At 39.1% G+C, this 11,885-nt stretch overlaps 1 protein-coding gene across 1 annotated transcript in view; it reads right to left on the reverse strand.

Moving 5' to 3' along the window:
• Positions 1–3,246, reverse strand: part of SNTG1 (syntrophin gamma 1) — a 247,526-nt gene extending 244,280 nt beyond the window's left edge. Inside the window, exon 1 of the mRNA XM_044424428.1 lies at positions 2,940–3,246. The gene's annotated coding sequence lies outside the window, so the exon portion shown is untranslated. The remainder of the gene's footprint in view (positions 1–2,939) is intronic.
• Between the last annotated feature and the right edge of the window lie 8,639 nt (positions 3,247–11,885).

The raw sequence follows: 11,885 nt of genomic DNA on the forward strand, positions 1-11,885 counted from the left end.
AGAATCATGACACACCACTGTGATTCTATACCTCCACTACCACCCCAGGTCTTGCCGGCTGCAACACAGAAATCTCAAGAGGGCTAACCTGTAAGGAATTTATTCACTCAGTCTCATCCAACCAGATGTCAGTGATCTCATCATGTTGGCGCACTCTAGCTCCCTATTTTATATTAAACAAGAGGGTCTTGAGAGGAATGCAAACTGGGGCAAGAGTCTTACATTAAGCCATCTCATTTGTTTCAAAGCACTTCAAATTCTCTTCTGTAAACATGTCCATAAACCACTGCAAACTCAAAGAACTCTCTGCTATTAATTACAAAATTCCCCATTTTGTAAAACAAAACAAAATCTTGCTAAAATATATTAATTTCCAGTTTAAAATTAGAGATGCAAGCTGACTGGAAATTTTGAAGACAAGGGAATAAGAAATTTCACCCCATGATCCCTTGCAAGAGATAACACACTAGAACCCTTCAGGTTGGGTCAGAAGTCTTCCACTGACAATTACCTCCTTTCTTGTCATTCCTGAAGCCCCGACAGAGACAGCACCTCACGAGGAGGTCTTGCACTTGGGACCTGTATCCAAAAGCCAACCCCGAAACCTAGCTTGGGGGTGGCTGAGCAGATAGCCACACCTCCCCTTGACTCCCTGCCCATTGAGCAAACACCCGAGCCCACATCAAAACAAGAGAGCCTCGAGGGAAAAGACATTGCGAGTTTTACTCAGGAAGAGTCAGAGCAGGCTGCCCCTCCTCCCACTGACGCTGAACTTCCTGAACACGACACAGGAGATGCAGGGGGCATGGTTGACTTTTCTCTAGCGACCAATCGCAGAATTCTAAGAAGATATGAGCAAAAGCAGAGCTTGTTACATCAGAGAGAAAAAAGGCGTGACTGAGAAAGCTAGTCCCACGTGGGCTCCGGGAGAGACACCACTAGAGGATTAACATCTGCATTTCAAAGACCTCAGCTAAAGAGCTTATCTATTGAGTTGTAAATCTTGTAGACAAGTAGCAATCAAGGACTCTAGTTTTACTGCTCGTGAACATGTGGGTTGTTTACATGTTGAGTGCCATCTCGACATTTCCCAAGGAAATGATATTTTCCTTTGAGAGCCATTGAGACCCAGCTTGGGCCAAGAGAATGGACCTGACCCAAACTCTGACTGCCTTATTCAAGAGTGGGAATTTTACATAACAAGCTTTCCCATCTCAGATACTCACCTCATCCTCCATAATCTTTGGTCCACCATTTCCAGCTCTCTGAAGGCCTGATCCTTTAGGCTGCATACAAACATGATTAGAAGCAGAAGAAACTGCAGGCATTTTTCCTGTTGGGTAAGCTCAGTTTCTTCTGAACTTTGCTTTTCAGGGGACACATATAAATTTTCCATATTTAATACTGTCCTCTTTCTCCCAGCCTCTCTACCACATTGTTTTCAGGCAGTATGCTTCATTTTTGTTCCCACTGCAGCTTTCCCATTTCACTGCAGCTCAAACAGCTTTTAGTGCTTGATTTTTAGGGAAAGATTTCCCTTGCTCACCCTTGAGAGGCCTGACTCTTCATTCACTGCCACCATGTATCCTTTCTGAGATTCTGTTTTTGCCTAATGTTTGTGAGCCATGGCATCCTGTAGCCAGATGAGTCAAGATCCTCCCCAGATGAGGACTGTCCAAGCAAAGGCATGATATCTCCAGAAAATACCAAAACTTCTTCATTTATTTCCTATTATTTATATACCTTATGACAAGCAGCCAAATAGAAGATAAGGGGAAAGGCTGTTGGCTGAAGTGTAGGAGAGTGATACAAGAAAGTGAGAAAGAAATTCAACTAAGGAAGGCATAATAAAAATGCTACAAGGAAAATCTATTAATGAAGCAAGTAGAATAAAGTAATATGTTCATAAAGGGAATTAAAGAGTAAAATTTTCATGCTGCAAAGTTGAAAACTTTACCTGAAAATATAATTCTATTTTTAAAAAGAGAGGTGAATCTGAAGTCAATGGCAATAGCCAGAGATTTCTTGCTTTCAGCAGTTTAAACTTCACCTATGGCCTAAATGCTTATCTCCATCAACAATTAGATTGGTGCCATTCCCAATCTCTTAAAGATTATACTGAAAAATATATCACATTATAATGAAATGGTTAAATTAAAAGCTTATGCTTTTATGTTAGGCAACTGTATTCACCAAGGACAGAAAATACTACTGCAATTATTTTAATACTGGAAATCAGAGATATCAGAGTTGGACAGCACACAAACTCAAACCACAGATGACAGGAGGAAGCAAGACATGTCATACAATCGCTTTAAGTAGTTCTTGCAGCATTAGACTTTTTGCTTTAAAACAGTTCTAGATCTTTGTACACTTTCACTCAGTAAGTGATGTACTAGTTTTCTTTTCAGAAGGATAATTATAGGGGAAGCAAGGCAAGTAGGCATATGTTCATTCAGTTTTGATGGTTAATCAACATGTTTCACTACTCAGGTTAACACTGGAAGAGATAAAATATTTCACATATTTTTTTAAAATTAAAAATATATGTGTCAAAACTCTATTTGGTTACTTTAGGGAGAGAAGTAGTGGCAGTCATACTTTCTTGCAAACTAATAAAATTGTCCTGAAAACTAACTAAGCCTATCCTAGATATGTGTACACACAACATTCAGAGCATGGTCTAAAAGATATGTGATACAATATGAAACTAGACAAGTCTAGACTGGTCTTTGCCTGGATGGAATAATCACCTGGGAGCCAGTATGATGCACAATATTGCATCTTGGAAAAAACATGATATACCATATTTTTTCAGTCTATAAGATGCCCCCATGTATAGGATTCCCCTCACTTTTCTTACCCCAAAATCAGAAATCAGTATTTTAAACACTAAATAAAAGACATTTTTATTTAGCGATTAGGCAACGTTTACATACCAGTACTATGATACTATGCTTCACACTTAGCTCTGAGCAAATCACTTTATTGAGCCTCTATTTCATCACTGATTTCTTCTTCATCACTTTTAGTTTCAAACATTTCAGTTTCTTCAACTTCTGTTGCATCACTGCTGTCTGCTGAGTCATTGTCTATATATATGAGATCATCCTCAGTTCCGTCCATGGCATAGCTGATTCCACATTTCTTGAAGGACTTCACCATCCTCTTGTTTAAGATGCCATACCATGAGTTTAGAACCCATTTTTATGGGCTCAGAATGCTCTGACATTACTGCTCCCTGTCACATCTGGGCACTCGCTGCATGCTCTTCACAGCATCAGCTGACATCAGTTACATAAGACTCATGATTGGAAGAAATCTATTAGCTTATCTCTGCAAGCAGAAGTTTTGCTCGTGAGGCTAGTTTGCAGAGATAAGGTATCAGCAGTTTCACAACCGCGGTTCTCCCCTCAGCTCCCAACGTATAAGACGCCCATCCATTGTTAGGTAAATATTTTTAAGAAAAAGTATCAACTTATACACGGAAAAATATGGTTAATACAATTTAAAGATAGAATTGGAATCAGCTGGAGATATTAACAACAGAGTCCAAGCCTATGGAATTCCAGATTATCTGAGCAAAGAAAAAGATCACCATTAGGGTCTTGACAATGTATACCCCATGCAAATCATAAAGTTTCAACAAATAAAACCAACACTACCACCCTACACTCTTCCAGTATTGTGTTCTTGATCCAATAGAGCTGAGGTTTTAGATCACAATCCAAAATTCATTTCTACCTCTCAGAATCTGATGCTTGCTGTTTTACTGCAACAAGGACAGAGCTACAGAAGCACAACCAGGCAGTGCCAGCACTTTAAAAATGACAATTTCATGGCAGCTACAAGGTTAGAATAGAAGGAGAATGGTGAAAAAAATCTGTGTAGTTCAAGGACCAGGAACAAAAATGATGTAGCATGAATTGTTACAAATCCAGTCTCCCTAGGCAAGTATTTAGGTCATTAGAAGGACAAAGCAAATGCCAAGGAGATTCTCCCTTCTCCCTCATGCCTAGGATAACAATATATTATGAAGACCTGGCCACATGGTAGGAAAATCACCACATAAGTGTGTGACACGGAGGTGGTACTTCAGCCATCGGAACTGCATGACTCACGCCAATTTCAGCACACTGGCTGATGGACAGCCGCTAAGGCTAACACTCAAAAAACATCTTGCAACTATAGTCTTCCCCTCTTTAACAAATTTTCTGTTGAAAACAGACACCAAAAGTGGTTTAAAAAATGAAAGAGACAACAAATGGAAAACAATTGTGCTGGCCCCACCCCCTTGTAAAAAGAAATATTCTGTGTTTGAGATAGGACAATTACAGAATGAAAGCCTTTTCCAGGGGGAAAAGAAGAAACCCCTGAATAACTTGGTCAATGCTGCTTGGCCAACAGAAATCAAAAGTACATTTCTTCTAAACCAATAACATTTTAGCCTTCTAAACTGAAACACACTAGTTTAGTATGAATACAGTACACCAGTGTACAGGGGAGCATGAATGATTTAGGGTGTGATCCTATTCATATTTAGACAATAAAAAGCCATGGCTAACTAGAAAGTGCTGGTAGTTGTAAGATTATGCCCCTAATTTATCCAAACAACACCTCTGCCTCTATCATATTTCTTTTAAATCTGTTGTCAGAAAAAGCTTTTACTTTGGGGTGCATCCCTCTCACACCAAGTTAAGAATATACATTTCCAAAAGGAGGCTATGCGCAAGTGCACTCGCTCTCGTGCTCTCTCTCTCTCTCATACACACACACTTAAAAGGAAGATATTCTACCAGAAGTAAAGCAGTTGTATTGTGCAAACAAGGCAAGTAGGTTTTCATTATCACTAGCTTTGTCAAAATTGCTCAGTGAAGATTATAGTAATGGTTCTGGTGAGGATAATTCATCCCATATGTTTTGGGCCTGCTAATTTAAAAAGAAATCTTAAGGACAAAACCAAAATTTCTAGTCAATACAATAGGTGATATGAAGCTAAACATTATAACTGGACCTTAGTGTTGTAAACACCACATACAGCTTTTTCAGGGGAATTTTAACCAAAGCATCCAAATCAATTTTTAATACCACTGCATTTTCATGTTAGTTTGCTTCATGTTATTCATAGGTATTTTTAAGGGCTAACTCTTAAAGGTGAACCTCTTTTTTATGTTGTAGCTTAGATTATACAGCATGTTTTGACATTACACAGGGATGTAGAAATGCCATTATTGATAAAATGCTATGCAGTCCCATGGGCCAATTGCTCTTCTGGTATCTTCACTACAAATACAGTATCTGATTATATGTGATGCAATCCAATGAACACATACTTGGGAACACATCTCAGTGAATTCAGCAGGACTAACTCCCAATGGCACACAGTGTCTGAGCACTCAAGGTTCTCAAACACATTCACCGTGGAAATACTGGATAATTGTTTTGCTCTCTTTCGGCTTGGCTTGATTCTCCATACTAACAAGGGTGAGCTATCAGGAATATAAAGGGGTGCATAGGCCAGCTTCCTGTCTGGCCTGTTGGGTTATGGGACCTAGCTGGCTGCTCTGCTAGTTATGAAGATCCATTGTTTCAGAGATGGAAACTGTAGTGAAGGAGAGTACAAAGCAGCATATAGAACAGAACTGGAGCAGAATTTTAAATTTGTTTTCTAATTTGATATCCCACCTTATTGACTTTCTTTGGTCCTAAGGTCTGGACTTGTTAGAGGGATAGGCTGAAGCATCACACTGCATGGCTGTAGGTATTCAAGAATAAAATGAAATGAAATAAAAATAAAAATGAAAAATGAGTTCTGCAGATATGATGAATTAAAACTGTGAGGGGCCTGCTGATTCAATTCTGAGTTTCTGAGTAATCATTGTATGATGGTAAGCACACTGCCTCCTAACATTCAAGCATTTAGCAAATGACATTTGTCCAATATATTTTAGCATGATCTTCTCTTTTTTTTTTTACTTAAGCAGAAATGTTTGAAACATTTAGTGTTCCAAATTTGTTGAACTATATATAGGGAAGGAGAGCATGAACAATTTTCAAGAGCAGTTGAGGAAAAAATAAGATCAAGCTTCCTAATGTGATCTCACAAGGCTTTTGAAGCTTAAATTCAATTATTTTTCTAGAGGGCAGAAAGTTAAATCATACCATGACTTTTAGAGTCAGGTAATAGAGTCACACAAATTTCTAAATGCATCTAATTCTGAACTTGTTGATCACAGCAACTGGCACATCATTTTTTAATCCACAGTGTATTTTGACAGTTCACTGATAAATCTCTTACAAGTGAAAAAGTAAAAACAGCTTAATTATGTTAAAACCTGCCTAGGTCCATATGTGGCCTTCTGGATTTAACTAAGAGTTTCTATGGAAAGGCAGTGTTGACACATATACTCACAGGCTAAGTTTCAGTCAACACATACTTCAGCACATCCTAGCAATCAAATGAATAAATAAAAGTAAAAAATAAAATAGAAGTGAAAGTGAAAACAGAACATTTTGATGAACCCCTCATTCAGAGAAGCAGACAGTAGCTCAGTACCATGGTATATTTAAACCTGCCTTGTACATTCAAAAAAGTAATCACAAAATAAAAAGTTAGTTTGTTGGGGCTTGGCAGAAGAAGAGCAGAGTTCCAATGATCTTCCTACAGCCCACTTCATATTTAGGTTGGGTCTAGCAAAGATGCCTTTCTTCCTCTGGTAGTTTCTCTACTGGACACAAAAGTGCCCAGCCAGGCAGCTGGGAGTTGTAGTCTTCCATCTGAATATGCATAGTATTGAACCCTAAATCAATTTTGTCAAAAATACTGTAGTTAAATTTTGCTTCTATTTTGCACATGATGCAAACTATCTGCTGCTAAACCAATGTGTACCAACAGGATTTACTCCCTTGTAAGGGTACTTAGGGTAGCACTTGAGTTCTAAATAAGGACTTTTAAATTAATCCATCATTTTATTACAAGAGTATATGCTATGTTCAAAGCAGTATACAATAAAAGCATGGCAAGTTAGCAATAAAACTATAAACACTACCCATAATATAAAAACTATTCAATAGTTTTATAACAATACATGCACACACACACACAAAATTTCTATTAAAAGAACAATAACAATTTGATCTGCAGCAAAGTTGATTTCACATTTAATGTCATTACAGCTGAAATTCTCCACAGGATTCCCACTAACTCCTTGTAACTGAGCTCCAGATTACTCAGAAAGTGAGTGAGCAGAGTTAATAATAATGAGCTACTGTAGTCATAGCCATATGCCATGTGTACATATGTATATGCCTTAATACTTATTCAAGTATTGATATCCTCCCTTCACCTCCCCAATGGACAACAATTATCATAAGGTTTATTACCACCAAAAATACAACAATAGACCAAGTATCAAATTAAAAAATCAGAAAGGGTGGAACAAGTTTTCACACAACCTAATAAAATGTTTCTAAATATTATTTATAATTATCCCTTTGAAACAGAAGAACTGCCTGAACTTCCTTTGAAAGACTTGCTTTCCAGTAATGGCTCCAGCAAGAGGGTTATGTGGTAGGGTGCATCTATTTCCTCCACCCCAAAACAGATTTCCATCTTATCAGGGGTATGCACAGCCCCAGATCTCTCAAATCTGTACCAGGATCTTCAGAACTTTGGTTCAGTTGTTTCAAGCCAGAAGCCTTGAGTGCAAGGTTGAGAAAGAGTTTTGACATATGCTTGGAACACACATGCCTCAGGATGCAGCAAAGGTGTGTTGAAGCCTTTTCACCATCTTTGACCCTTGCATGCCAGCTTCCCTCTGTTCCCTTGCAGCTACATGATTCACTCCGTTTCAGCACAGGCACAGGCTACCTATGTGCTTGCCAGGCCAGCTCTGAGGTGTTGTTATTGGTGCACACACACACACAAATCTAACTCTTGGGTTCAGGATAGCTGAGAATGTGGACACTGAGAGCTAGGGATATGCAAGTGAGCAGTGTTCATGTTCACCCAGATTCTCCAAACATCAGCTTGCTATTCACCTTGCCTTGATTGGCACTCACAGCTTTGATCTCTGCTCATTTTGCATGAATGAGAAAATTGTGCAAAACAAACAGGGAATAAATGTGGAAAATTTGCCTTATGAAGTATGAAAAGTATTTTAACAGTTGCGTAACTTGTCTTTTTTTCTCCTTACAGAATTTGCATTTTTTATCATTGGCAGATGTTTACGACTTTGCTTTTTTCAGATAGCATGTTTCTTTGCTCAAGCCCAAGAGTGCAAACACAGCATTCCCACATGTTTTTCAAGCAGAAACAAAAAGCTTATACATCCCTATAGAGATTCCTAGATGAGATGGACCTGAGGTCAATTTAGAATTCACTTGGAACAAAGCTTTTTGTCTACTGGTTCCCTCTCTGTGGAATTTCCTGCCAGCTGATGTCAGGTAGGCACCAGAATTACTCTGCTTTCAAGGTCTTTTGAAGGCATTTTTATTTGAACAAGCCTCCCTTGAGAAGGACACCCATCATAGTATAGTTTTTAAAATTGGATAAAATAAATTTATCCTTTGGAATTTTGGTTTTACCCCATTGTTCACAGCACTGAACGTTTTCGTCTGTTCATTTGTTTTTAGATGTAGAGCAGTTTATAAATGTAAAACACCTTAACTACACACCTGCCCAGCAGCATTTCCCCTCCCCAGCATACCTTTTGTTTGCTTATTGGTGCAAATTGATATAAAACTGAAAACTATTCAGTGAAAAGTACACAAAATATTATCAACCAACAGCTTGTTTCACTATCATCTAATAAATGTTCATATACTAAAACATGAAATTATGATGTATAAGGCATGTTATAAAAGGCTACAGAAGCATTGGTAATTATTTTCTATATGCAAAGAATACATGTCCAAATTGTTTCTTCAACATACATTTTGCCTAGGGGACAACAGGTAGAATCCATAGATTTCTAGTCTTGACTGTGTAATAAACTATCAGTTTTCATAATCTATGTCAGAAAGTTTGTTTGTTTGTTTGTTTGTTTAGGACGCTTCTACGCCGCCCCATTCGCCAAAGCCTCTATAGTTGCCAGTTCTGAACTTTCAATGTGAGGTTCATGGACTTCAGTAAATGACAGGCTTGCTTGAATGAAAGCTTCTCTATTTTTCACAGGTCAACTTTTTGCTTGGTTATGGGTATCTTTTCAAACTGAGACAAATTAGATGCAAAACCAATCAGAGCAAACTTCTCCAAATTTGTGCCTTCCAGATATTTTAGATTTCAGTTCCCATCAGTCTCAGCCAACATGGCCAATGGTTAGGAATTCTGAAACTTGCAATCCAAAACATCTGGAAGGAGACAGGTCAGAGAAGTCTGTGTCAAATTGTCATGTACAAAGCCCTTGCTAGTGTGCTGAAGGAACAATATGCCAGGCAAATTCCCAAACTCAACCAAAGGCCTGAAGTTGCTATACAAGTTCTCAAGAGAATGTAAGTCATTTCTTACATTCTGCTTTGGATATAATGGCAAGCAATGGTCTCTCATTATGCACATGAGCCACAAGTTCATATCCATAGCCTCAAGAAGATAATAAATATTTGCTTCCAGTTTCAATTAACAAGCCCTTTAGTGCTATGTTTGAACTGAAGTTGATCTTAACATGGGCTTTAAGGCTTATGGAAATAATTCATGAACAGGTTGTCTTCTTTTTGTGTAAATCATACCTACAACCACACTTTGTCCAGGTTTGGAAATAATGTTCACCTATGCTTACTTAAAATGGAAGTGAAAGCTGCAGATCTCTTCCTCACTGCCGTATCAGAGGAGAGGATGGGGAGAGAGTGGACATACAGCTGAGGTTCTCCTAGACTTGTTCTTGCAACACCTAACCACATCTACCTTTATGTCCAAGTGTGGACATAAATAGTAATACAGATAATATAGCAGAAATATCATCATCACCACTTTTGAATTTAAGATGTGAAAATTTTGTAGAAGCTTCATTAGTATGACAAATATTTTAGCATACTATTTTAAAGTATAGCTGCCAGGCTGCTGACGGGGACTGGGCGTTATGTTCACATGACTCCAGTCCTCCGTCAGCTTCACTGGCTTCCCATTGAAGTCCGGGCCCAATTCAAGGTGCTGGTGATGACCTATAAAGCCCTTAACGGCTTGGGTCTTGGTTACCTGAAGGAGTGCTTACGTCCATATATGCCCACCCGCCCCCTGAGATCTGCGGGAGAGGCCCTTCTCTGGGAACCCTCCATGAAGGAAATTAGGAGGGTGAGTACTCGGAGGAGGGCTTTCTCTGCGGTGGCGCCCAATCTATGGAATACGCTCCCCAGAGAGGTCTGCCTGGCGCCGTCGTTATTTGTTTTTCGGCGCCAGGCGAAGACCTTTTTATTCAAATGTCAATTTAATTGTTAATAGTGTTTATTCATTTTATTCTTTGGCCAGGGCCACTTAATTTATACTGTTAATTTATATTATTTTATGGAAGTTTATTTATGGATGTGAGCCGCCCCGAGGCTTCGGCAAATGGGGCGGCATAGAAGTCTCCTAAATAAAATTAAAAAATAAAAATAAATTTCACAAATATACTAGTTTTTTCACTCTTTCATGTTTTTAGTCTTTTGTTCTTTAAAGACTAGATATGAGAATCTCTACATCCATATTTATCTTTAGAAGGCCAGATCCTGAAGATGAAACTCAAATACTTTGGCCACCTAATGAGAAGAAAGGACTCCCTGGAGAAGAGCCTAATGCTGGCAACAATAGGCGGCAGAGGATGAGGTGGCTAGATGGAGTCACTGAAGCAGCTGGTGTGAGCTTAAGTGGACTCCGGGGGATGGTGGAGGACAGGAAGGCCTAGAGGAATGTTGTCCATGGGGTCGCGATGGGTCGGACACGACTTCACGACTAACAACAACAACAACAACATCCATATAATCTCCGGAGGACATCCAGTTGAGTAAGACTATGCCATTCTCCCTAAACCAAAGCATATAGAGAAAGCATCAATGTGGTGTAAAGCTCATTAGCTTCACTTTGAAGAAAAAGAATACATGGACTGAAATAATTGCAAAGTGCAGCTGTATGGAGCCAAGTTATAAATATGCAAAACAGCAGAATGTGTTTATTGTTTCTATAGCATAAAGGCTAAACTCACAAGACTTGACTTGCCATTTGCATGGCTTAGGGTGAATAAAAAATCTGTATGCGCCTCAACGCTTTCCTTGAACTAGGAGTTAAGAACCTCTGGCCCAAGGACCCAACCTGGCCTGCCTGTAGCCCCTAGGTGGCCATCTCACTATCTCCTGGCCCCACCCTTTCTCCCAACCACTGATCATCTGCTGGTTTCCTGGGTTTTGTGCAGTGCCCCCCACAACATTCTAAAGTATTGAAACTCTCTCCTCACACATGGTTCCTGGCCATGTGTAAACACATTAAGTTAAGAAAGCTTTAGCTGTTGGACAGTATTGAAATTCATCAAATATTTTGAGCATCTTGGCCCCACCGTTAGGCCCTTGAATGCACCCATCACCAGAATGTCACACAGAGTTCCTTCAAAATGGAATTTATTACACCTCTTTCTTGAACAGAAAAGTTTTTGAATCTCTGAAAATGTATCTGATATTTATTTCTTAGATGCATATCCTGTCTTTTTCTTTTTTAAAGAACACAAAGAGGTTTATATAATTCTCCTCCTGATCTCAGTCTTATCCCTACAACTACACTGTGATGCAGGATGGGATGAGAGTCTGTGACTGGCCCAAAGTCACCCATTGGCTCCATGGCTGAGCAGGGACTAGAACCTAGATCATCTGAGTTCCAGTCCCATGCTCTTACCCACTACACCACACTGGCTCTAAGGAAGAAT

Source organism: Varanus komodoensis, unplaced genomic scaffold, assembly GCF_004798865.1.
Source record: "Varanus komodoensis strain SLA01 unplaced genomic scaffold, ASM479886v1 scaffold14_1, whole genome shotgun sequence".
Lineage (NCBI taxonomy): Eukaryota > Metazoa > Chordata > Lepidosauria > Squamata > Varanidae > Varanus > Varanus komodoensis.